At 39.3% G+C, this 27,366-nt stretch overlaps 1 protein-coding gene across 12 annotated transcripts in view; it reads right to left on the bottom strand.

Annotated features, from left to right (window-relative positions):
• The window catches only part of OSBPL6 (oxysterol binding protein like 6), a 207,472-nt gene that overhangs the window by 99,711 nt on the left and 80,395 nt on the right, over positions 1–27,366 (bottom strand). Inside the window, exon 2 of one of the 12 annotated variants that reach the window (XM_027587967.2) lies at positions 7,753–8,172. The exons of the other annotated variants lie outside the window; for them this stretch is intronic. The gene's annotated coding sequence lies outside the window, so the exon portion shown is untranslated. The remainder of the gene's footprint in view (positions 1–7,752; positions 8,173–27,366) is intronic. 12 annotated transcript variants of the gene reach the window in all.

The raw sequence follows: 27,366 nt of genomic DNA, 5'->3' as shown, positions 1-27,366 counted from the left end.
TAATGCAAAAGTAGAAGCAAGCAGGGGTTAATCCTAGAAAAAGTTTGAAAATATACTCTCCCAAGAATACCTTAAGTTGAAGAAAAAAATAAATCTGATAATTGTAGAATATTTGAAAACACAGCAGAAACCAAAAGTCCTCAGTCCTGCCCCTCCACCCCTGTGTCTTTCTCTCTGAGTGATGGAGTGAATTCTCCAGTTAACTCAAGGGTGAAAGACTAAAGATAAAAGGGAGCAAAGAATATACAAAGTAATGTAATAAAAATATTTAGAAATGTAGAACATAGCTCACACCATAAGGAAAGGAAAATTCATGGTCTTAATCATTTCCATTACTAAACACAAAAGAACAAAAACAAATGCATTAAGTTTCTAATTCATGAAATTAGAAAAGCCAGATACCGGGAAAACATACATAAATAAATGTCTTGGATTTATCAACTTATTTTACATTATTTATTTACTTATACATTCATTCTAAATATGCAGAAAAACAGGGGTACAGAAAGAAGGTCATAAAAAGTATATATAACCAAGGAACAGACGACACTAAGTTACTAGATAATTGTTGCAATCTATAATAAATAACTAAAAGTGATAATCGTTCAAAGGCTAAACATTCTATAATCATCCTGATTTAAAAGTACATCATTTAATATCCATCCCCAAATATTTAAGAACTCTGAATAAGTACTGGAATACCTGTCTTTCTATGTGCTATTCTGTACGTATAAACACATAAGCATACACACCCAGGCACATAAATCAATCTACATCAGGCTTAATGGTGAAACATCAGTACCATTTCCAACAATGTCAGCAACAAAATAATCATCCAGTGCTAATAAGGTAAATAATCATTACCTTATTAGCACTGTGTTCTGAGAGTGCTAACCAATGAATAGTATAATTGTTCATCTGAAATGCACATGAGAATCAAATCAAAACCAGATGGGCTGGGTTGGGGGGAAGTTTTCAGTAATGTACCTGGTTACAAAATCTATCTATCTATCTATCTATCTATCTATCTATCTATCTATCTATCTATCTATCTATCAACATCTATTATTTTTTAAGTGAAAACTGCCAATCTGAAAAGGGTACATACTACATAATCCCAACTATATGACACTTTGGAAAAGGCAAAAGTATGGAGACAGAAAAAAAGAGCTGTGATTGCCAGGGTTGCGAGTTAGAGGAGGGATAAAGAGGTGGGACACAGAGGTTTTTTAGGACAGTGAAACTATTCTGTATGATACTGTATTGCTAGATGCAGGTTATACATTTGTCCAAACCACAGAATGTACAACACTGAGAGTAAACTCTAATGTCAACTATGGACCCTGGGTGATAATGACCTGTCGATGTCGGTTCATTACTGATTGTAACAAAGGTACCACTCGGGTGTGGGATGTTGACAGTGGAGGATGTGTGGGGGGTAGGAGATAAGTGGAAACTGTACTTTCTGCTCAGTTTTGCTGTGAACCCAAAATTGCTCTTCAAATAAAGTCTTAAAAATAAATACATGTGGGGTGCCTGGGTGGCACAGTTGGTTGGGCATTGGACTCTTGGTTTCAGCTCAGGTCCTGATCTCAGGGTTGTGGCCCCCCATTGGGCTCCGTGCTCAGTGTGGAGTTTGCTTAGGACTCTCCCTCCATCTCCTGTGCCCCTCTCCTCAGTGCTCTCTGTCTGTCTCTAAAATAATAAATCTCTTCTAAAAATAAATAAATATGTGTGTGTGTGTGTGTGTGTGTGTGTGTACATCACCTAAAGCAATGGTAAGATAAAAACAATTCAAGATCCCTAAAATTGGTGACATAAATTATAGCACAAGTATCAACATTTCAGGAGGTAAATCTGAGAAGACTGTTTTTCTGAATTTTAAACATTTGTTCTTTTTTATACTGGGTATTAATTCAAGAAACAGACTCAATAATGCTATTTTCATTTTGAAAAATATTTTTTCTTTTGAGATAAAGAATATAATTCCACTTTCAAGAGCTGCTTTTAAAGACATATAAACTCTATGGATAAATAGAAATAAAACATGCTAAAAATGTTCTGTTTTATGTCTATTTCAAGTAGAGAATCAAAGAAGATGGTTGTAAGGGGAAAAAGGAAGGCAGACGTACACATTCTGCTTCTCTCTCTCTCTCTCTCTCACACACACACACCGAACTGAACACAGACAGTAGACAAATCAATGCAAGAGAAATTTGAAATGCCATACACACCAGGTGGAAAGTACAGGAGATTGGGCTGAGCAGGGACTAACTCTGGAAAACACTTTCTCAAGGTTGTTGTATGAAATGAATCTTTAATACCACCTTATATTCTGATTAATTCCTTCTTTACAGAAAAGGGGGACCTCAAATGACATATACTGCTTCATTGAGAGTTCTAGTTAGTGGGGTTCTTGTGAAACTATGTTTGATGCACAATTACAGTTGTTGTTACATCTGAATATCCTCTTCCCTCTACTTAAACTAGTAGGATTTTTACCTGTTCAGAAAATTATCAATTTTAAAGATTATAACTTGAGGATTCTAGCCTTTGAGATACTCTGATACAGGTTCTTCCCCACTTCCTAGAAACTGCATGATTACGAATATGTTATTTACTGGAAATCTGCCTACACAGACTACCCAAGTGCACTGCGGCTGTCATAACGACTGGAACCAGTATGTTGTATGCATCTGACAAGACACTCTCAAGGAGGGATCTCCCAGACAAGGAGAAGGAAAAACCCCCTTCAGCTGTCCAACTGATCCTTGGGCACAACCAAGGTCACAGAAAATGAAGAGGATGGGGGAAGGCTCTGTAAAAGCTGCCTCCATGGACCATGAGATGGGGAAAGCTGGGGATACCCCCCCCCCCAGAGCTGGAGCAGCAAAGGTCCTCAGTTAAGGGGGTAGAGAGGCCGGTGGGGGCCTTGATATTCTGGCAAGATGGACTGCTCTGTCCTGAGCCTGTCCCACTGAGAGTTCCCGTGTCCAGGCTCAAAGACCCATTGTCCATCAAAGAGAGGCAGGCATTTCCATTCCTTTTTGCAACCTAGGAAAAGCACCAGAGAATGCCAGGGCATGGTTCTAGTAGCCTCATGAAGGGAAAATCAGCTCTTCATGTATCTCTCTTACCTCTCATATGGGGTAGGAGTACAGCATCCCAGAGAGCCATGAGGTACCAGCAAAGGCACATCCCTTTTAACACACAGCACTAGCAAAGGAAGGAGTACACAACTCAAAATAAACAGACTGCCCCCTATACATAAATCTAAACAAATTCTTGGGGAAAGTGCTAGAACCAATGTCACATCAGTTTGTGAATCAGCCTAAACTTTCTTTAATGATTTAAGAATTGTTCTACTTATTTATTGGTAACATTTTATATTGAAGTTTCCCTGAAAGTCAGCTGAAGTCAGCCATTTTTTCCTATCACACCAATCTATTAAATTATAATGTGGCAATGACCTTATTTGAAAACTGTAATTTGAGCTGATTTTTTTTTTTTTTTTACTGAGCTGATGTATTTCCTAATTGGGACATATGCCCTAGATTTGATAATTATATATTCTTTCTAATCTAGTTTTAATCTTGTAATTGGTATGAAATTTATATTCAGGAATATTGTTCAGCTCTTTCCTCTTATTTTAGGTTTTCTTGGGTTTTGGACTATTCTCAGAACTGAGTCTTCAAAACATTGTTATCGTAAAAAGATTAGGGAATAGGTCCTTATCCTGAACAACCGAACTACCTCATACTATTCCCTTGAGTAATCCTTCTCTGGACATCTGTTAATTTTATAATTAATAAAACATAAATGTCCTTTCAAAAAATTATCAACGAGCAAAAAAATAACATATCAAACATATTATTTTGAGGTAGGGACCTAAAAAAGAGATCACCACCTCCTTCCTAGCATTCTCTATTGTGTCAGGGGAAAAATACCAATAAAACAGCAGACTCTTACCATGTGTCAGGCCGGATGTCACACTTACCACCCAGGAACACTTCTGTTATTCATAGTGTACAGATGACGAAGGTAGGGTTTAGGAAATTTATTAAATAGGATCCTTAGTTTGGTTTCCAAATCTATTTGACCTCAAAGACCATGCAACAAATTCTTACATTGCTATTTACCCTTAATTTACTAATAAATTAATGAATAAACTAAACGACAAGTCTAGTTTTGTTTTGTTTTTTTTCTTACAGGATGGTACATTACTGATGGCATAGAATACAAATTTATAGAGGTCCTTAACCTGGGATTCGTGAGTGGGTTTAGCACATTCTTTAAAACCCAGAAATGGGGTGCCTGGGTGGCTCAGATGGTTAAAGGTGTGCCTTCAGCTCATGTCATGATCTCCAGGTCCTGGGATCGAGCCCCACATTGGGCTCCCAGCTCAGTAGGGAGCTTTTCCCTCTCCCTGCTTTTCCCTCTCCCTCTGCCTCTCTCGCTGCTTGTGCTCTCTCTGTCTCTCTCTCAAATGAATAAATAAAATATTAAAAAAATAGAAAATAAAACCCAGAAATGATGTGGAAAGTGTTGGGTATACATGCATCTCATTTTCCTAGGGAGATATTCACCACCTTTCATCAGATTATCAAATGGCTAAGAACATACATCCTTGGGAGTTCGTATTTCTAAAAGGATTGTTTGTTACCAGTACAGGTTAAAAAAAACAATCCATGGGCACAAAAGCTGGACAACATATTTAACATAAGGAGATCACAAGACATTTGATTTTGATGGAAGTATGTGCCACGGGCATTTTTGACAAGGCCATTTTAATACTGTCACTTTGATAATTTTACCAGTGCTAATTTTCTAAGATATGTCCACTACTTTTTCATTCATCATTTGGTTTCCAACTCTTGCTAACATGTTTTGAAAGGAAGCTTGGTAATGTCATAATTCCTATTTTAACAGGAAAAATAATATTGGGAACTATGGTTCCCATGACTGCTAGTAGGTACTAGATTGTCAGCAGAGTGCAGACATTTTTGCAACAACAGGAAACATCAAGGATTTGGCCTCTGCTTTGTGACCTTAAATAATAATTCATTAATCCATGTTGACTGCATGTAAATTGTTACTGAGGCACCAAGTGACAAGTAGCAGCAAATGTCCTGTTCTCTAGAGGAATTTCCTGTCAAAATAAGCATTTCTGTACTGAGCTGAGGTATACTGAAGAGTTGGCTAAAGCAGATAAAATGGCTTAGGTTGAAAATGTTCCTGAATTTAACTCTGATGCATTGCTACTGGGAATGTAAAATGGCATAACTGCTATTGAAAATGGTAATGGTGGGGGCGCCTGGGTGGCTCAGGCAGTTAAGCGTCTGCCTTTGGCTCTGCTCATGATCCCGGGGTCCTGGGATCGAGCCCCACCTTGGGCTCCCTGCTCAGCGGGGAGCCTGCTTCTCCCTCTCTCTCCCTCTGCCCCTTCCAGTCCTGCTCTCTCTCTCACCCGCATTCACTCTCTCTCAAGTAAATAAATAAATAAATATAAAATAAAATAAAGAGAAATCTATTTAAAAAAAAAGAAAATGGTATGGTGGTTCTTCAAAAAATTCAAAATAAAATTACTATATGATTCAGCAATTCCAATTCTGGGTATATACCCAAAAGAACTGAAAGCAGGGGGGCACCTAGGTGGCTCAACCATTGAGCATCTGCCTTTGGCTCAGATCATGATCCCAGGGTCCTGGGATCGATCCCCGCATCGGGCTCCCTGCTCCGCGGGAAGCCTGCTTCTCCCTGTCCGTCTCCCCCTGCTTGTGTTCCCTCTCTCACTGTGTCTCTCTCTCACAAATAAATAAAATCTTAAAAAAAAAATTGAAAGCAGGGACTTGAACAGATATTTGTGTACCCATATTCATAGCAGCATTATTCATAATAGCCAAAAGATGGAAGCAACCCAAGTGTCCATCAGCAGATGAATAAATAAACAAAATGTGGTACATTCATACAAAGGAACATCATTCAGCCTTTCAGAATGATGGAAATTCTGATACATGCTACAATGTGGATGAAACTTGAAGACATCAGGCTATGTAAAATAAGGACAAATATTGTATGATTCTACTTATATGAAGTACCTAAAGTAGTCAAATTCACAGAGGCAGAAAGTAGATGGGTGGTTCCCAGGGTCTGAGTGGGGGAAATGGAGCTAGTGTTTAATAAGTACAGAATTTCAGTCTGGAAGATGAAAAAGTTCTCGAGAAAGTAGTTGTCTGGGGTGGGGGGATGGGCAGAATGGATGAAGGGGAGTGGGAGGTACAGGCTTCCAGTTATGGAATGACTAAGTCACAGGGATGGAAGACACAGCATAGGGAATACAGTCAATGGTATTGCAATAGGGTTGGGTGGTGACAGATGGTGGTGACACTGCGGCGAGCACTGCATAACATAAAGAGTTGTACTTCAATTAAAAAAAGAAAAAAGTGGTTGTCTGAGTCAATTAGGGCTGCTATAACAAAATACCATAGAATAAGCGGCTTATAAACAAAAAGCATCTATTTCTCACAGTTCTGGCGGCTGGGAAGTCCAGGATCATGGCACCAGGGGATTTGGAATCTGGTAAAAAACCACTTTCTGGTTCATAGATGGCCATCTTCTTGTTGCGTCCTCACCAAGCAGAAGGGGGCAAGGGATCTCTCCAGAATCCCTTTTAATTCCGTTCACAGGGGCTCTACCCTCATCATCTAATTACCTCCCCAAAGCCCCACTTTCTAATACCATCACCTTAGGAATCAGGATTTCAACATATGAATTTTGGGGGGACCCAAACTTTCAGACTATAAGAGTGGAGATAGAGAATAATGTGAATGTATTTAATGCCTCTGAAATGAGAATTTAAAAACTGTTAAAATGGTAAATTTTATGTATATTTTACAACAATAAAAAAAGTTCCTGTATTATCACCTATAATGACTTTTATAACATGCAGACATTAATTTTGTACTATTTTGTGCTCAGGTTCATCTTCTTTATAAAATCTTTCTTAACCTATTAGAATTACCACTTCAATCTGTATTCCTTCTATATTTATGCATACATATGTTATTTAATATGCACTGTCCTGTGTTTATCTGTACTGGTTCTGTATAATCTTTGTGGGTGGGGACTATGTCACATTCATCATTGTAGTCTGATGTCACAGGCCACAAAAACCACTCAGATTGTTTACTGGGCTTATCATTTCAGTGAAGACGTAAACCCTCTATTATATACATTAAATACAGTTGATTGTGCTCACGGCCTGCCTGAGATATCACCCTCATGCCAGTTCTTTGATTTTATTATATTTGATAGGCCAAAATAACACAAATGAGTTGCAGACTGGAGTTCCTTATCTGTTCAGTAGTTAGAGAGAAAGACTGTACAAAGTTCAACATTCCCAAGAGAAAACCTCTTGGTTGTCCTAAAAAAAGACCCACCAAGCTGCTAATGGTAATCTTGGGCCTGAGGCATTATCTGTTCTGTTCTCCACAGTGCCGGGTCATACATTAAGAACTGGAATAGAGGCAGGAGTGTAATTCTTTCAAAACACAGATGAATTAGCCTGACTGCACAGAATTATCACACCGGCCACCTACCTAATTTACTAGCCATTGTCTACCCGATCACAAATATTTCATGATTAGGAGCCTTAAGCAGAATCTCAAAAAAAAAAAAAAAACCAAACAAAAAAAACAAAAAAAAAAAAACCTGTTGTCCCTCCAGAATAGCAAGGTTTATGTAGACCTTTACCTGCACATCAGGGTGCTCATACTTCTATTTGCATTGGGCATTCAGCATGAGTGTTGGTTTCAGTTATTGCTCATTCACTGCCACGGGAGAGAAGGAATAGCTGACAATAACAGAGGATTTACTGCTGGGCTCCAGGCTCTTCAGCCTCCTGTACTCATTTAATTGTGGTGTGGTAATCTTCACACACACCTAGTGGTGAGCTGGAGCCGGTTTACACAGGCTCAGGAGGCAACTGGATGCATTTCTCGCCAGACCAGCCTTCAGAGACATCCTTTCGGGAACTTGAAATTGGCCATGGTGGGAGTTTGGAAGCCATGCGAATCAGCATTCCCCCTCCGCTTTTTTAGAGAGCTGATTTGTAAACCTTTGCCAGTACCCCACTGCCTATATCCTCTGCTGTTTTTTCCTTTTATTTTTACACTGAAAAAAGAAAAAAAAGAAATCCCATGAATTGCCTAGGTCTGAAACCAATCCCAACTTTGCCATTTTCTAGCTATGAAACCTCAGGCAATTTACTTAATTTCTCTGTGCCTCAGTTTCCCCATCTATAAAACAGGAATAAAAACATCTATTTCATGAAGCTGTGAGAAGTAAGTGCCATCATTTGTGCAAAATGGTTACTGTTATTATGCTTCCTCTTCTGAGCCCCTCCTCCAAAAGACTGGAGGACACACAGTATCCGGAAGAGCATCAGTTTCCTCCATGAACAGGTTCAGGAGCCCTAAGTCTCAAGAATACCAATTTTTTTTTTAAGAGTACCGATTTTGAGACTGATTTGATCCATGACACTATTTTACTGAAAGCCCCTCTGAAAAAAGGTTTGCTAATTTTCCATCAAAGGATCAAGAGTATTTTGGGGGGAAATGCATAATTTAACAAAAATCCACAAAATAGAAACTGATGTACCAGTTTATGTCTTTAAATAGATTTGGGGCTTATCCTTATTAAAAATAAGACTACACTTAAATATTAGAGAATGATCAAATAACACATTTAAGATTATTTTGGTATCAAAAATAATTGAGACTGATATAAAGTGAAATAATAGTAATGGTTTGATAAACCACATTTGAGGCCTGGATAGTATCAAACTCATGGTATGTTATAGTTAACAAAAAAATGGATGTCAAAAAGTTTGTGCTTGAGCCTTCTTTTTCCAGCAGATCACAAGATCTTGTGTCTCAGGACCTTTGTTTCCTTCATGCAGGGAAGATACTTCAGTGCCCAACTGACGTCATGGGATTTTACAGGAATCAAGAAAGAAAAAAGAAGCACTTTAAAATACACATGCACATGTACCGTGGGTGGTGCAGTCCATTAAGCGTCCAACTCTTGCTTTCAGCTCAGGTGGTGATCTCAAGATCATGAGATGGAGCACCCGCAGCCCCCATGTTAGGCTCTGCGCTCAGCAGGGAGTCTATTTAAGACTCTCTCTTCCTCTCACTTTGCCTCTCCCTTCCCCCCTTCCCTGTGCTCTCTCTCTCTCAAATAAATAAATCTTTAAAAAAAATATAATACACATACATATTGGGATAAAGCTGGCAGACTGAATACAGGATCTATTTTACCCCAGAACTCCACTGAAAACAACAGTAAAGGGACCTTTTGATCTTTTTATTTTATTTATATATTTTTATTTATTTATTTTTTAATTTTATTTGACAGAGAGAGAGACAGCAAGAGAGGGAACACAAGCAGGGGGAGTGGGAGAGGGAGAAGCAGGCTTCCCACGGAGCAGGGAGCCCGATGCGGGGCTCCATCCCAGGACCCTGAGATCATGACCTGAGTCGAAGGCAGAGGCAGAAGCTTAAGGACTGAGCCACCCAGGCGCCCCCCCCCTTTTTTTAAGATTTATTTATTTATTTAAAAGAGAGCGAAAGAGAGAATGCGGGGGGGGGGTGTAGAGGGAGGGGAACAGAGAGAATCTCAAGTGGACTGCATGTTGAGTGTGGAGCCGGACGTGGGGCTCGAAATCATGACCCTGAGGTCATGCATGACCTGAGCCAAAATCAAGAGTCTGACGCTTAACCGACTGAGCCACTCAGGTGCCCTCCCCCCTTTTTTCCTAAAGCAAAACCCAAGAGCAGTGAGGACAGGCAGCAATAGCAACAGAAGTTTGGGACTAGAAAATTAAAATGATATCTGGTTCATTAGTGAGTCCTGTCACAAAAATGATGAGTGGAAGTTTAAGGAATTCAGTGGAAGTTTTAATATATCACTTGATAACTGAATTGAGATGAAAAAAAGCTACTTTTCCCCAAATCCCAAGCCTGGGAAATGCCAATGCTAACTGCCTGCTAGAGAGGTTTTGAAAGATGGTCCCAGGACCAACATGCCACCTGGGAACTTGTTTCAAATGCAAATTCTTGAGCTTGTCCATAGGAGCAGGTCAAAACCTGTGAGGCCAGGTGCTCTGTTTCAACAAGCTTGACTCTGGGCAGCAGGTGTAAAGGACTGCCAACCCAACCTTGTTCTTCACTGACCTAACACCAACACTAGGAAATGATAATTCAGTATGACACAGAGTTACTCCCAAGTAATAGATCTAAACCCTCAAAAATAAAGGAATTGTGAACATTTTTCAGAAATCAGAAAAAATTATCGTAAGAATTTCAAGTGATAACTGAAGTGTGTAGCATTTCACATTTATATAAATGGCCTTCATACTACTAAAATCATTACCAAAAACTTTAGAAAGCTTATGAAAAACCTATTTTTACTACACAAACACAGTATCTCCATTTATGAATAAAAAAGAAAATAAAGCAGAGCGCTCTATCATGAATCAACGGGACCCTACTGTCTACCAATGCTTGCGACTACATTTTTTGGCTCCCAGATTCAGAAATGAACAGAGATCACCCAGCCACCGTCTGACTCTATTGGAGGTCAGCAAACTTTTTACATAAAGGGCCAGACAAAATATTTTAGACTTTAGACTTTACAAGCCACACAGTCTCCCCGCAGCTACTCAACACTGCCATTGTAGTGGAAAAGCAGCCACAGAAAATACGCATGCGAATAAGCACGACTATGTTCCAATAAAACTTAATTTCTAAAGCCAGGCTTGCAAGCCAGGTTTGCCCTGGGGCTATAACTTGCTGATCCTTGAACTAGATGATAGAAGATTAGGAAGCATTCTTGGGACCAGATACTGCAAAGAATTTTAAAAGACTGGAGACTCCCAAACAGCTTCCCTTGGCAGGTCTGTTAATCCACAAGACAGTTGGCAAGGCATTCATAAAGGAGATTCTGAATTTAATGCCTTCTTGCCAACTTCAGATTTCTCTATCTCCCCTAACGTGTAAAAGAGGATGCTTTATGTTTAGAAATACACAAACTGAAAAATACTAATAAGATAAAGGGCAGAGAGGATTGCTTCAATCGGGACAAACTTTTATCTATGATGCCAGTTTATTAAAAAGCCCCGTGTGAAAAAGGTTTGCTCATATTCACCTGAAAGATAACATCCTAAGTAGTTCAAGATTATTTCAAGAAAATGCATAAATTATTTTTAAAAAGGAAAAATGTCAATTAATTTTATTTATAAGTTTTGTTACATTTCTGAAACTTAAGAAGATAAAATGAAGATTTAAAAAAGGAGAAAATTGGTCTAGTCCAAAAATGAGTGATGGGCCAGTACAAGAGCATTTAAGTAATAAATCCTCCACACGCACCACCCTCCCCACAGTCCCTTCCTGTGTAAATCTGGCAATGTCATCTTTGCAAACTGAAGAAACACCAGACTTGATTTACTATAAACTTTGGTATTTCTTCGCCAGTTTTTTAAGTGTTTTATTTTGGAATAATTTAAGATTTGCAGAGAAGTTACAAATACACCACAGCAAGTTCCCATACAGTCTTCACCAAGGACCTCCTCCAGTTTTTAGAAGCTGACAAAACAAGAGATTTTAACCTTGAAGTCCCAATTGAAAAAAAATGAGGCATTTGGAAATAAATTCACATGTCAAATTTGTAGGTATTGTTTAAATAAATCGTACAGTGCTTTCAAATTAAGTACTCTGAACATGAAAATGTAGTGAGCAAACCATCCTTCAGTTCTCAAGAAGCTCATGCCACCCCAAAATAGACACCATCGCTTTCATTTTCTAGCACAATATTCTTTTCATTTCTTTCACAACACTTATCTCACTCAATAGTTATATTATTTATTGGCTTATTATCTGTCCCCAGAGACTTTACCAGTTATGATTCCTGCTCTCCTTGTTGTAATCCCTGGGCCCAAAATAGTGACTGGTACATTCTGAGTAGACAGATGTTCAAGAGATTGTGCTACACGGATGACTGAATGAATGAACGAATGACTACATAAATGAGTGAACACTTCAGATATAGCAGGGGTGATGCAAGGCACAGGATAAAACACACATATATTTCAATTGTCATTTTTTCTGCAGTCTCAAACCTTTAAAAGTCTACCACCAGCTATACAGAGTGAAGTTTCAGGAAGCCTACGTGTTTTAGTCCATCATCTTTGAAATCACTTCTTACTGAGGCAAAGTTTAGAATTGTTACTCCTAATACATCCCTGTTCTCTGAGGCACTTTCAGGCTCTCTACTTCATTTAGAATGTTTGTCTTTCTTTTATCTCTGGACCTGCACTGTTGAGGAAGGGTAGACACTAATAAAATACATTCAATGCAGCACAAATCAATCTCCCATCCAAAGAGTACAATAATCCCACTGTCGCTTCTGGAACATCTCCTGCTTATGATGTAATGAGTGGCAAATAACTCAAAGTATCTGGTGGACTAAAGGTTTAATAGACTGAATTTCACTGCCAAGAGACATATCAACATTGATACTAAAGACGGAGTTGAAGGAAAAATTTATTTTCTAACCTCACGCATAAATTTTGAAAGTCCAAAAATAATGATAATAAAAGATAAAACTCTAGATTTCTTTCTGCATAAAAGTAAAGTCATAATAAGTGGTAGTAATGCTGAGCTTATTCATTTGAAACTATTTTAGGTACTGAAAGAATAAAGCAAGTAAGTTTGTAATCTTATTTTGAACCAAGATTTTCAGTGTAAAAGAGATACAGATATAAAATCAAATAATATTAAAGCACCATAAAGTTAACTTGAAAAAAAATCAGTATGAACTCATATATTTTATTTTTAAATATATATAGTTTCTACCCTGCCCTTGAAAAAGCCAAGAAATAGTGAAAACCCGTAAGAATGAGCCCTCCTAACACCCAGACTGTAGTTTCGGAATTCCATTAACTACTAAAAAGAACCAGGGCTTCTTGGAATGGCTGATACTTAGACTAGGTTATGAAATGTACAAGAGGAGCTTGGGGCATCCTGCTGGTACAGAAAAGCAGGGTCAAGAAATTAATGGGACAGGAATGCTTCCAGGATGTTCTGTATCTTGATCTGGTTGCTGATAATATGGGAATGGTCAGTTTGTGAAAATTGTTTGGGATTCTTTTTGATAGGATCTCCTTTCTGTATGTATACACAGGAGCCAACTTGAAGGGAATCCCAATGAGCAAAGAAGGTATTACTTGAGGACCCAGAGGAAAAAAAAAATCACTGCAATTAATTAAAACATAATAAATATTTTTAAAATCTATGAATTTACGATACTCAAGGAAAAAGGAAACACTTCCCCTAAAAAAAAAAAAAAAAAAGAAATATCTTTGATCACCCTTTGAAGAAACTAAAGTACTAACTCTGAAATTGTCTATCAAAAGGTTAGTTTTAAGCACATACTCTGTTTTTCCTGGATGACTGTATTTCAGGGTCAAATACTAGTTGATCCAAATACATGATGTCTACTTCTAAAGATTTTATTTATTTATTTATTTGTCAAAGAGACAGAGAGACAGAGAGCACAAGCAAGGGGAGTGACAGGCAGAGGGAGAGGGAGAAGCAGGCTCCCTGCTGAGCAAGGAACCCGCCGCAGGACTCGATCCCGGGACCCTGGGCTCATGACCTGAGCTGGAGGCAGATGCTCAACCATCTAAGCCACCCAGGCATCCCGATGTCTACTTCTAATAACTTCAGAATAAAAGGGAGGAGGGATAAATGAATCTGGGTGTGTGTGTGTATGGGAGTTCACTATACTATTTATTCTCTTTACTTTTGTATAGTTTTATATTTTCCAAATGAAAGGTATTTTTTTAAAGTAGAGAAAAAAACAGCAAAAGATAAAAAGAATCTTAAGAAACAAATCAAAATTTCCTTCTTCCCTACTATTCATTATGAAACCTGCAATATTAACAGCATACTTTTTTTTCACTTAATTACTTCTTCAGTCCCTTCCCACTTTTACTGGATATGTATCTAACACACAATTTACTTTTCAAAGCTGGTCTAAATTTTTCAGATTTGGGGGTGACCGTTTTTCTAAAACCTCACCTACCAGAATGAGAAAGACAACGTACAGGGGGTGGACTGGTCTGGGCACAGCCTTTGTCCCTGGATAAAGACTCTTTCCTCTTTCCCGGCCCTGTGTTTCTATTCTTATCAACAGAGAAGGAAATTTTGAGGTCTTCTCATTGCTCTTCCCTGTAGAAAAGATAGCCAGCGACCTTCCCCCCGGTCCCTTCAGCTCTTTGTAATGAGATGCCTGTTGAGCAGAAGAGACCTCCTTCCACCTGAGAGAAAGAAGAGGATGAGAAGCCCAGGAGAGGAAGAAAGGGGCAGGTAAAATGACATCAGCATTGCCAGTTCTCCTTGGATATCATCTCCATTCCCACTACCTGAGGGAGGAGTCTCTCAATCCTCAAAACAGAGAAAAGGGAGCAAACATCAGCAAAAAGTTGAACACACTTTCTCCTCCATCCATGTTATATTTGCTGACTGGTCAGCTGATTTACTGAGTTTACCTTTTTCACATTTCAACATGTTTTATATGTCCATAATGGCTTCTAAGCACTCTCTACTCCATTTTTTTCAGTCCTGGATAAGTAAAAGGGAATGGGGAGGTAATAACAGAACTCCAAGAAAATGAGATAAAGGGGGCTTTCTGAAATATTTCCCAAGTATACATGCATACACACTAATTCTTGCATCGAAAGAACACAAATAAACACATTTTGTAAAGGAAATGAGATGCTGATTGCCTGCTTTTTCCTTTTAAAGAAGAGTTTTAATTTCTGTCTTGTAGTCAACTCACAGCTCAGCAAATGTGTGTGGGAACAAACTTCCATTTACTTTATTTCCATGAACTTAAACCTGATGGTCAAAGGGACTCATGTACATTTCATCTCTGCTTGTGGTCAAGTACTAAGAGTTCCTGGGCAATACTGGCCTAAAAGATTTCCCTGAGACAGAGCAAAGTAATGTAGCCAGAACCCTAAACCACCTGAAATAAACATCCAAACCAGCTGGCCTTCTGTCTTGTCTGCTTCAACACAAAAATGGATATTCTGAGACCTAAAATCTACTTAAAGTAACAGGCACTACCCGTTCAAAGGTAAATGAGTCGTTGGGACAAGAACTGCTGTTTGGGGATCGAGTCAGTTTCCTATCCAGCTGTAAATTCTGATCAAATAATTAATGTTTGGGGTTAGCTAATATAGACAGAAAAGGACCCTATGATTTGAAATGCCTTTATGGTTAAAGTTCTTTATTACTGTATAAAAGTATGATTCAATATTAAATTAACAGGAACATCCTATAAATAGTTCAGCTTCCCTAGTCTAACTCGCCATAACTTTTTAACTATCCTGAAAGGGCAAGTGGGAAAGTAAAAGAGAACAGATATCCATGGGGGTAAAATCATGGTTTCCTCTCTGTTTTCCCCAGTCCAGCAGCAGAGGAGGGGAAGAAGGCAGGTGAATTTTGCTTGCCATACCTAAGGAATTCCCAGATTGTGTGTGTGTTTTGTGGCCAGTCTATGCAAATCAGACCTGGCCCGAGGAGCATTTTTCCACTTCATTCATCTCTTTTCCCTTTGCCTGTAGGTCCTTCAAAACCTAGCTCAAAATCACAACCCCCAATACCTTCACTGATCTTCTCTGCTAGAAAGAAGCAATGTATCACACCTGATACTTTGGTCAATTCTACTGATATATACAACTGTCTTGGTCTTACCTCTTGCTTCCACCTCTTATCTCCCCTATCAGACTGAGTTGAGTCTGAGAAACAAGGACTGGACCTTAGTTCCCTGCACACAGTAAGTGTGAGTTAAAAAGTGAAACTTACAATGCTTCTATTTATATGTATGTACTTTGTGAGAAATTAATCTATTGTTGTTCCTTTTGCACAAAAGTATGTATTTTCACACAGTGCGTATGTAATGTCACAGAACAAAGGTTTTGGCTTGTTCTGAGACTATAATGAATGTTCATACGGACATTCTGTGCAACCTTCAAAAAGCCAGCAACCACAATCAAGTATAGTGCCTTCTATAACCTTCGGGGGAGGGGGGCTGACCACTCTGATTAAAAATTAGCACTCTATCAATATGTGGTTCAGATATAATCAATCATTCCTGGTAGTTACTGAAGCCAGAAATATTAGACATAATTATTTTAGTTCAGCTTCAAAAACTTGATTAGGACAGAAAGATTTATATCATCACATTCAAATTCCAAATTTGCAGGTGGCTAATACATTGTTTTATTCAAAAGCCAAGAAGTTTAACCAAGTGACAACAAAACTTCATTTAATTAAGAAACTGTACAGGGTTTTTTCCCTTACACATAAACTGTGTGCAGGGCAGAAGTCCAAAGGTATCAAGCTTATAAAGTTCAAGTCTGATTACTCCTTGTGACAAAACATATCGAAGATTAATTCTTAAAGCTCTTGTTAAAAATACACTCAGAGAAGGGAAGAGTTGTTTCTTTTTAAAACTATGACCAAAATTAATGCTTTTTTTAAAAAAAATTAATCTGCTTTTTATCAAAACACATGAAAGGAATCATGTTCTAATTTAATGATACATTCTGCAGACCAAAAAACCTCCCCAACACCTTCCACCTAAGCAATTAATAAATTAGAAACTGTAAAGGTTGGAAAGGCTGATTCAAACAAGTCTTCTATACCAATGAGTACTCGGGTAGGAGTCTTTGCAGAATCTCATCAGGGAGTTTAGTGATTTGGCAAAGTTCCTTCTGAATGGCTCATTCAGGAAGCAAATGATCCATTATCTTTGCAACAGAATTTTTCCTGTAAGTTGTGTGACTAATCCTCCCACGGTCTGAATTTTGCCCACTATACACCATGTTCTTGTCCAGCACAGTCCCCACACATTCCACTCATTTCTTATTCAGGCCCCTCAGAGCATATGATGTATTCTACCAAACACTAGACTGTCTCATGTAGCTACAAAGTTAATGCATAGAATGCAAAATGAAACAAGATAAAGCAAGCTCCATCATTCTGTAACATATTAAAGATTCTTAGAATAGTAAAAACAGAAAGACCAGAAGAAGAATATTTACACAAAGTTAGCAGCCTACATAGCAAAGTCCATTTCACAACAAAAATAAGAGATGAGACATTTTTGACTATTTTCTGTACATTACGTGGCCCACTGTGCTGACTCAATGCCCACATCATTTTCACAAAGATAGACTGGTCTTTATTTAAGGTTAAACATCTTAAATTGCTTTCCCAGAAAACTATAGCCTAAGACTTTTTCTCATTATCTTGTTTACTTTGTCTACTGTCTCCATTAAATACCTTAGTTAGTAAAAAGATTTTGCTATTTTGTTTTTTTCATTGGCAACAAGGTTTAGACAAGAAACTGATTTTCCTCTTCTTACCTGTGATAATCCCAAATACAATGAGGATTCCTACACTATGTCTAAACCCCTGGAGAATAGATTTAGTGCTACAACCCAACAGTCTATGAAAACTAGCTGTTCCGCGGTACCTTCCTAATGATGAAAAACACGATCTGTAGGCACTTTCACCCAGCAACTACTGTGGTTTTCCTGTCAATAACTGAAGAGCTGATTTTTATCTTGGAAATGTATCTAATCTCATTAGTGCTACCATATATCAAATAAGTTAAAATTCACCAACTGATACAACAGAACAGAGTTTTCACATCTGCCATTAAGCACTGATTAATTTATCCACTCAACACTAAGTCAACTGTGCAGCTATTATATGCAAACACTAAAACCAGACACTAAAGAAATATAGAAATGTAACAAACAATCAACAAAAACAAAGCTCCTTCCCTTAAGAAATTTAGTTTAGGGGCCCCTGGCTGGCTCAGTTGGAAGAGCGTGCGACTCTTGATCTCAGGGTCATGAGTTTGAGCCCCATGTGGGATGTAGAGATTACTTAAATAAATAAAACTTAAAAAAAAAAAAGAAATTTAGAGCTTAGCCACAGATAACAGATTACAGTATGTGAATAATCTTTTTAAGTTAAAAAGGCAGAAAATATATTATGGATATTCATGGCATGAAAATATTCATTCTAGCTTAGAATTTCTGAGGCAGGTGGAAAGTAGATGGGGGAAATTGCTCAAAAGAGGAGGCAGCTGAAAGATCAGTAGATTCAGGCAAGAAATGGACACAAGCAGAGATGGATAAAGGACATTTCAGACAGTGAGGAAAAGTGTATGAAAATCAACAGATGAGAAAGCATAGACTGTAGTTCCAGTACTCAAGTCTAAGGTACAAAAAAAATAAATAAATAAAGGAGGGAGGTGGGGCGGAAGAAAGGCAGAGAGGAGGTATGGAACATCTAAGATCTTCCACAAAGGCTTCTGTGGAAGGTCTTAATGCTAGTAAAGGACCAGAGTTCACGAGGTGGGCTGTAGAGAACAGGAGTTCAGTTCAGAGCAGCAGAATCATGTGATTATGCTTCACTGGGGCCGATCCAGGAGAACAAATTTGAGGAAAGAGAACCCAGAGGCAAGAGAGGACCTCAGAAGACATTTAGCAGCCCCAAAAGGAGGGCGGAGCTACCTGGGAGAGTGAGTGTCCAGGAGGAACACATGAGGAGCTTATCTTTGAGAGAGCAAAATGTGATCCTGTTTGGCATCACATATTTCTTGTCTTGGCAAAATAATGGGAAATAAAGCATAACCATTTTTTCAGAAACATGACTGAAGAAGTTATATATGGTCAATATGTTAATAAACTGAAATAATTTACTCAGCTCATTTTCTCAATCTGTTATATTTCTATAATTTAGGCCAATTTTTCAGATTTTTTGTTTATTTATATCTAACTTGGTTTAAATTGACACATATTTCTCTGAGGGTAGGGAAAGTGTTATATTTTTCCAAATCCCGAAGCCCAAGCACAATTAAGGACCTGGCATCTATTAAGGATTCAAAGAAAATTTCTTTTTCCAAATTTAACAGTTTTGTCAATGCTGACAAAAATTCAGATGACTGATTATACAGGTAAGAATTCTGATTATTACTTAAAGGAGTCTTCAATTTTATTGTTCCCTTGACAATTTCCATTTTGTATCCAAAAAACAAATAATACAGAAGCTACTCAATGGTCCTATTATTCATTTGAGAATAATTTTATTTAAAAATTCTAAAGCACTATATGGGGTGCCTGGATGGCTCAGTTGGTTACGCGGCCGACTCTTGATTTCTGCTCAGGTCATGATCTCGGGGTCCTGGGATGGAAGCTGCGCTGGGCCCTGCGCTCAGCAGGGAGTCTGCTTCAGGATTCTCTCTCTCCTTCTGACCCTTCTCCCACTTGCTCACTCTCTCTAAAATAAATGGATAAATCTTTGAAAAACAACAACAACAAACAACCTCTAAAGCACTATAAATATGCTTTGGACATATTCTGATCCTCCAAAAGTAGTATGCTACAGAGCAAGAGTTAGTACTTTCTCCATGAAGGTCAAAATCAGTAAACATTTCAGGTTTTGTGGGCCATGCAGTCCTTGGACTATAGTTTGCTGACCCCTGCCTAGCAGATAGCCCAGCTGTGGCAACTTGGTGTGATTTTGTTGTTTCTTGTTCCCCCCAATGTACATAACTGATGAACTGACCAAAAAAAATTACTCGGAGAAAATGGGCTTCAAAGAAAATCTCTACTGCTAGAGTAGTGATTAAAAGGAAAACAAAATGGAGAGGTTCTAAGGAAGCAATGCACGTAAGTAAACAAGAGAAGTTTGTGTAGATTAGAATATGTATGTGCTATGGTGAGTGAATACATACATACATATGGTGCTATGTGAATTGTGTAAGACTGATGAATCACAGACTTGTACCCCTGAAACAAATAATTCATTATATGTTAATTAAAAAAATAATAAAAAAAAGAATAGGAATGTAGAGTTTGGTGAAATCTCAGATCACCACTAAGAGAGTCCAATGTATAGTCTAAGAGGAAATATGAAAATGTGACTCATGAAACCATTTCAGGAAGTGCTCCACCCGATGCCCAAAATGCTCATTCATTGGGAGAAAAAAAAACTTCAGGGAAAGCGTAATCTATTAAATAAGAATATATTAAGAAATGCATGAATCCTAACAGAATATTCATGTGATGAGAAAGCCAGAGAATTTGGAAATTTATGGGAGTCTCAGGTCATGCTTTCTTCATGAATTCTGATGATCATACTATATTTACTTCACAGAACCGGGGTGGGGGGGGAAAGTAAGGAAATACTGTCATCAAAGCTTACCAATCTATATTTAAATCTATAAGACAGTTATGACAAAAACTATCTTAATTCACTATCATCGGCTCACTGATGCTCACCACTAATTCACCATGGAAGGTGACTGGGGTTCCACACATGTAAAATGTGGCTCCTTCATAGAGACGGCAAAGGATTAAGCAAGCTAACGCATGTAAAGTGTTCAGAACAGACCCAGCACACGGGAAACACTTGAGTGTTGTGATGCTGCTGGGCTCCCCTGGGTCCCTTCTCCCAGGCCAGCCTTCCTGCTGCTCATCTGGTGCCCCCCCTCTTCCCCTAGGCTCCCCCAGGATGGCCCTGTCTAACTCCTAACTCCGAGGGCTTCAGCCTACCCTTTGTTAGGGAGATGGCTAAGTCTCTCTCCGATGCTGACTTCTTTTCCAGATTGCATTTCCAACTGTCCACTGACTGTTTCCATTGGAATGTATCATGGGCACCTGAAACTCAATGGGTCTAAAAATCGAGCCCCCTACATCTTACCCTTGCCCCTTTGTCTACCCTTGCCTCTTCTCGTCTTCAGCTTTTACTAGTGACATCACTCTCTACCCTTAAACCAAGCTAGAAAACTGCAGTTTCTCTTAGCCACTTTCCTTGCAACCTTCCCATGTAGCTCACCCCAAGTCCACTCACTTCCATTTCCCACGTTCTCTTTCCCCGACATTGCTCTTGGGTCAACTCGGCCTTCTCTGGCCTTGGTTATGTGCTCTGCCTCCTGATGCCTCTACCTCCTACCACTCTCCCCTGACAGGCACCTTCACTGCCATCAGAGTCCTCCTCTTTCTTAAAGCATGTATTTGACCGTGTTATTTCTGATTCTCAATTATTCTCTATGGCTTGGGGGAAGGGGGTCTCTGGACCTACAGGTGAGCATCAGAGCACCTGGGAACCCTCTGACACTGGATATAAAAATTTGTGAGTCCCTGATCAAAATGAAAGTCACCGTCTGAGAGGACAATGTTAACTCCTCCGCAGGGTACAACCTGCAGCCTTACACTGCATCTTAGTCACTCTGCTTGGCTTCCACCCTGTTTCAGATACCCTGGACACCCTATTTTCCTCCAAACATGCACATTGAATGCCATCTCCCCTCTGAGCTTTTGCATGTGCTGTTCCCTCTTCCTGTGGCGCTCTCTTCTGCCTGTTGAACACCTGAACATCCTTGAAGTCCCGGCTCAGGTCTCAAATGTCACCACCGGGAAGCCTCGCCCAAATGTCCAACTATGTATGCGTGGGCAACAAAAGAGACGCTGAATAGATTTCTGGTGTCTGTATATCATAACATTGGTCCGAAATTTCTTTTTTTTTTTTAAGATTTTATTTATTTGACAGAGAGAAGGAGAGAGCATAAGCAGGGGGAGCAGCAGGCAGAGGGAGAAGGAGAAGCAGGCTCCCAACGCGGGGCTCGATCCCAGGATCCTGGGATCATGACCTGAGCCAAAGGCAGACACTTAACCAACTGAACCACCCAGGCACCCCTGGTCTGAAATTTCTTAAATCAAAGCTTTCTGCTATACAAAATAAATAGCCTTAAATGTTTAGACACACATCATGTTTCCTTAAGTCTAGGGACATTCTTACTGGTGTCCTTGGATTTTAGTGAAATCAAAAGTAAAGATCCTGGAGCCCAAGTGCCTACGTTCAAATCCTGGCTTAGCCAGTAACCAGTAATGGGACCTTGGGCCAATCACATAGCTTCTCAATTTCATAATCTATAAAGATGGAGATAGTAACAATACCTACTATTTAGGATTATTCTGAAAATTAAATAAGTTTATATGTATAGCACTTAAAGCTATGTAAGTGCTTGCTAGTATTATAATTATTTATTGAAATCAATGGCCAGGACTAGAGGTTCTGAGAGATAATCACAGAGTAAAACTAATTGACCTTGCCATATAAGCCTCAAGCTTTAGTCAACAGAGTTAATTAGCCAGAGAACACTAACAAAGATAGCCCTTTTCACTAATGTTTTTATCAATTGAAAAGTGTTTCAATCCTATCTGATAAAATTCAGGGATTTTTTTTTCTTGTTAGCCTCCAATAGCTAGAAATATCAGCCCAGAATATTTCCAAAGCACACCACAGGTAGACTAAAATAATTCCTTTCGATAGAAAAAAGACCAGAGCTGTTCCTTTATGGGCAGCAAATCAATGAGCCACCTCACTGCTTACAAAGTGCCCAATATGAAGGGAAAATGCTAAGTAGGAAATTGGGAGGAAAGATAAAGGAGCTTAATGACTCATATTTCAAACAAACCAGCTTGTTTGCCAGAGAAATGGGGTATTAGGCATTTTAACACCACCCACCTGGCCAAAAAAGAAGAAGAAGAAGAAGAAGAAGAAAGAAGAAAGAAAAAGAAGAAGAAGAAGAAGAAAAGAAGAAGAAGAAGAAGAAGAAGAAGAAGAAGAAGGAAGAAGAAGAAAGAAGAAGAAGAAAGAAGAAGAAGAGAAGAAGAAGAAGAAGAAGAAGAAGAAGAAGAAGAAGAAGAAGAAGAAGAAGAAGAAGAAGAAGAAGGAAGAAGAAGAAGAAGAAGAAGAAGAAGAAGAAGAAGAAGAAGAAGAAGAAGAAGAAGAAGAAGAAGAGGAGGAGGAGGAGCTATGAAATGTAGATCCTAACATCATTGAACCTAAGGAGGAATCAAAATAAGGGCATGCTGTAGTGATGTAGCCGACTTCCACCTCAGTGATAGGATTATGTGATATATTTAGCACTGCCTCTGTGGAAAATTTTCAGCCCAAAAAATCCATTTTGACCCATACCACTTTAACTGTGTAACAATATTTTTGTATTTTCCCACAAACTGCCAAAAGGAATACTTTAATTTTTACTAATAATCATACTTAATAATCAGACTGTAAAGTAACACACTTGTGTTAGAATTTGAAATGAAGAAAAGAGAGAATAAACCCCAATTCCATATCCTAGCGTTAAAGGTCCCTGTGACCCAACTCCAACTAACTTTCCAACTTTATCTTCCACAACAGGCTTCTTGAAATCTTCAACCAAACAGAACTCCTAGCAATTCCCCCCAGATGTACCAACTCTTCACCCACTGTGTGTGTTTACTCTAAAACAGTCTTCCCCTTACATCTCGAAAATCTCAATCCCATCCTTCCTTTACACCCTGTGTGGGTGACAGGGAGCTGTTTCCTAGAAGGAATTCTCCAGGTTCTTAACTTTCACAATCCTTGCACAGTACCTCATGGACTTTCCTCAGTCCATCTTGATCAGAGTTCTTGAGACACATGTCTTTTCTTCCCCAAACTGTATGCTCTTTGAGGACAATGCCCACATCTGCCTCATCCTCAGAAGCCCAACTGCACCATGGGCACACCTCTACATGGCAGACCCTCATGCCTTCTTCTAAAGTGTTTGAAAGCTCGCTGTGACTGGTTATTGAAACCAAATGGACAGGACCAGACCAACTTTGAAGGAAGAAAGGTTTCAGTTTAAAAGATATGCAGCAAGACTTGTTTTCTCATGAAGTTGAGAGATGAGAATTTGAATGCTACTCCTAGGGCAAAGAAACCGCCATTACATTTACCATCCAGTGACTCACCAGCAACGACTAACAGTGGTGCATTAAAAGCTTCCCTTCTACTCATGTGACTGGTAACGTACTTTCAAGTTAAAGAAATCATAAGATGGCTGATCCTGTGTTTCCTCTGCTACAGACTCAAAATACTGGTCGCCTCTGGGCTTTGGTTAAAGAGCTCTCAAGACCTGTGTATATAATGATCATTTCAGTCATCATGTCTAATACACCCTACACTCTAAATATGCAAGGACCAAAATGCAAAAATCAGAGAATCTGATACATAACAGAACTCACAAATGCCAAGAGAAGGGAACAGTAACCAAAGAACCCCCAAACCCCGGCAGTCTGATACTGCCTGGGCAGAGGTTCACGAGCCCTAACAGGCCACTTGGATGGCATTCATTCAAACGTTTATTGGATCACAAGGGAGAGGCTGACTTCACTCTGGGGTGATGCCGCAGGGCTGTGCCGATCCATATGTTCTCGCCAGACCACTGGACAGCTGCCTACTGTTTGCAGTCCTGCGTTCACAGAGGACATTGCTCTGTCTACTCAGTTTACAAATGGTTACATAAATGAGTTTTCATATACACTCTTAGACCTAAGTAATTTTCCGAAGCCCCCAATCCTGCAAGAATACATGACCTAAACCCTAACCCCACACGAAAGAACACTCTCACTGGGATGGCCTGACTCAGAGTCGTGCTAATGGGAAATTTCTGTTGGGGGATCTACGTGATATGGCTTTTATATCAATGACATTTGGAACATTCGGTCTCTAATATCACATTGCTGGTGTCTCTTGGATTACTGGAATGGCAACTGAATCCCTGGAGCAGATAGCAGGAGACTCTAACTGTTTCATCCTCCTTGCCTTTAAAATGACTATTGCAGGGGCGCCTGGGTGGCTCAGTCATTAAGCGTCTGCCTTTGGCTCGGGTCGTGATCCCAGGGTCCTGGGATCAAGCCCCGCATGGAGCCCTGCATCAGGCTCCCTGCTCAGCAGGAAGCCTGCTTTTCCCTCTCCCACTCCCCCTGCTTGTGTTCCCTCTGTCGTCTCTCTCACTGTCAAATAAATAAATAAAATCTTAAAAAAAAAGAAAGACTATTACATATATTCTTTTAAAGTACAAATATACCTACCACACGCAAATGGAGGTCAGAATAAGGTTAAAAATTTAGGTTAACAAATTAGGTAAATATTGTCGGTGATATCGTTATAAATTACACATTGGTTTAAATGATAAAATAGGCTCTAAATAAATAAAAGATTTGCATAATCTGTATATGTGACTTAACTGAATAACCCTGGCCTAATTTCTCTTCAAGTAATTCTCTTTTATCCCCTATGCTACTCTGATGAAATTATTTCAAGCTGCTCCATTTCTTAGGCCTTTTACCGTATCAATTCATCTAGGTTTCTATTTGGTTTCCACAGTAACTTACTTGTTTGCTCATGAGACCACAAAAAAAATTTGACAACTAAATCAGGTCTATTAGCATTCTTACAACTAAAGTTTCTTGTATTTAGATAGTATTGTCAGTAAAATCAGAATACAATTTAAAATGTTGAGACAGGGAACAGTGCCATCCATTACAATTCAAAACTGTTCTTCTGGAAATCTAATTTGATGCCATAGACTGATTAAAAAAAAAAAATGGATGGGGACAGCAGGGTGAAGTATGTTACCACAGAGCAGCAACTTCCTTGAAATTGAGTGCTTCCTTTAGGCACAAGTGGAAGAGTGTGGTATCAAGGAAAGAGTGGGGTCAAACAGGCTTAGTTCAAATCCCCATGGTGATGTTTTCTAGCTATGAAACTGCACACATTATTCGGCTTTTCTGATCCTCAATTCCCTTATCTGAAAAGTGGGGATCTGGGATCTAATAAAACCTAGTTCAAGTTGCTTGGGAGATTACAGGTAATAGATGCTCAGAACCTAGTACTGCACGTACCACCTGGTAGACACTCAACTGGTAATTGCATGGAAGGGTTTTTTGGATTTCAGAATTATCCTTGAGTTCTCATGGCATACACCATAGTTTATGCAAAAATACAGACATGTTATTGAATAGTATGTTTGGCTGCTAATTTACAAACCTTCTGATACATATCAACTAATTCTAGGTTAAAATTTTTCTTTTCAAAAACTGAGATCCTTGGATTATTCTAATACCTCTATATGCCAAACTTTCTTCAGACTACAAGTTTGCAAACCATCCCAGGGAGAAACGACACATAAAAATCAGCAAAACGTTCATTTCAAATACCCAACTTTTATGAGGTTCATAGAAATGAAGACTATGCATTTAAAAGTTTAAAGTACCCTAACAGAGAGCTGTTGTGCAGTGAGTGGCTAAGAACCCAGTCTCTGGAAGCATCTAGATTCAAATCCTGCTCTCCTACTCTCTAGCTGGAGGACTTCGGCTGAGTTATGTCTTCTCTTCGTTCCTGGGTTTCCTTATCTGTGAGATGGGGCTCTAAGAGTACCCATCGCACAGGGTTGTAATGACAAGGAAAGAAGAATGCCTGAGATGTGGCAGGTACCCAATGTTAGCTCTTTAAAATTAATTTATTTTTAAGATTTTATTTATTTATTTATTTGACAGAGAGAGAGAGAGTGCACAAGCAGGGGGAGTGGAAGCGGGAGAAGCAGGTTCCCCGCGGAGCACAGAGCCTGACGCGGGGCTCGATCCCTGGACCCTGGGACCATGACCTGAGCCGAAGGCAGACGCTTAACCGACTGAGCCACTCAGGCGTTCCTCAATGTTAGCTTCTAAAGCAGCTTTGCCCAACAGTCACACGGCACATATTCGAGACTCAAATTATCCCTGGTCATGCCTCGTGGTTCTTCCTATTCCTTGATAAGAGAACCAAACAGAAGAATTTCTTGGAAAGCATTTATTGCCTACTTCCTGTCCTGCTTGTTACAGACATGACTGGAGCCCATCCTCAACCATGCTGCAAGGCTCTATCATAGGCTCCCCTGACCATGGTGTAGTCCACAAACCTGTCCCACTCAGTCACCAACCCATTCTGGACCAGTGACTATGTTACTGTGGACCTTGCCTGACCATCCTTAATTTTATGCAGCAGCAACAGTAGGACAAGACGTCTTGGCACAGCGCAGACTCAATCAGAATTGTAAAACGAAAGACATCAGGAAACCAACAAGTGATAAAGTTGAGAGCCTTGATATCTGTAAAGGTCAGAATTCAATAACTGGTTGCCACTACACCCTGCTGTCATATTCATCTTCCTTCCTAAACTATGGACCTGTCTCAGGATCCACTCAAATACTGGCTGAATGCCTGCCTACATTGTGCTCTGGCCCTGAGAGTTTGGAGTCTGGAAGTATGAGCAATACTAACACTGGGAAAAATGCATTCCCTCCCTCACTCTCTTGGATTGTAATGACCAGGGTCTTACATGTTCCGAATGAACTTTACTGAAACCT

The sequence above is a fragment of the Zalophus californianus genome, chromosome 3, assembly GCF_009762305.2.
Source record: "Zalophus californianus isolate mZalCal1 chromosome 3, mZalCal1.pri.v2, whole genome shotgun sequence".
NCBI lineage: Eukaryota > Metazoa > Chordata > Mammalia > Carnivora > Otariidae > Zalophus > Zalophus californianus.
Note: the sequence above shows the minus strand (reverse complement) of the source record. Positions and strands in the feature narration are given on the sequence as shown.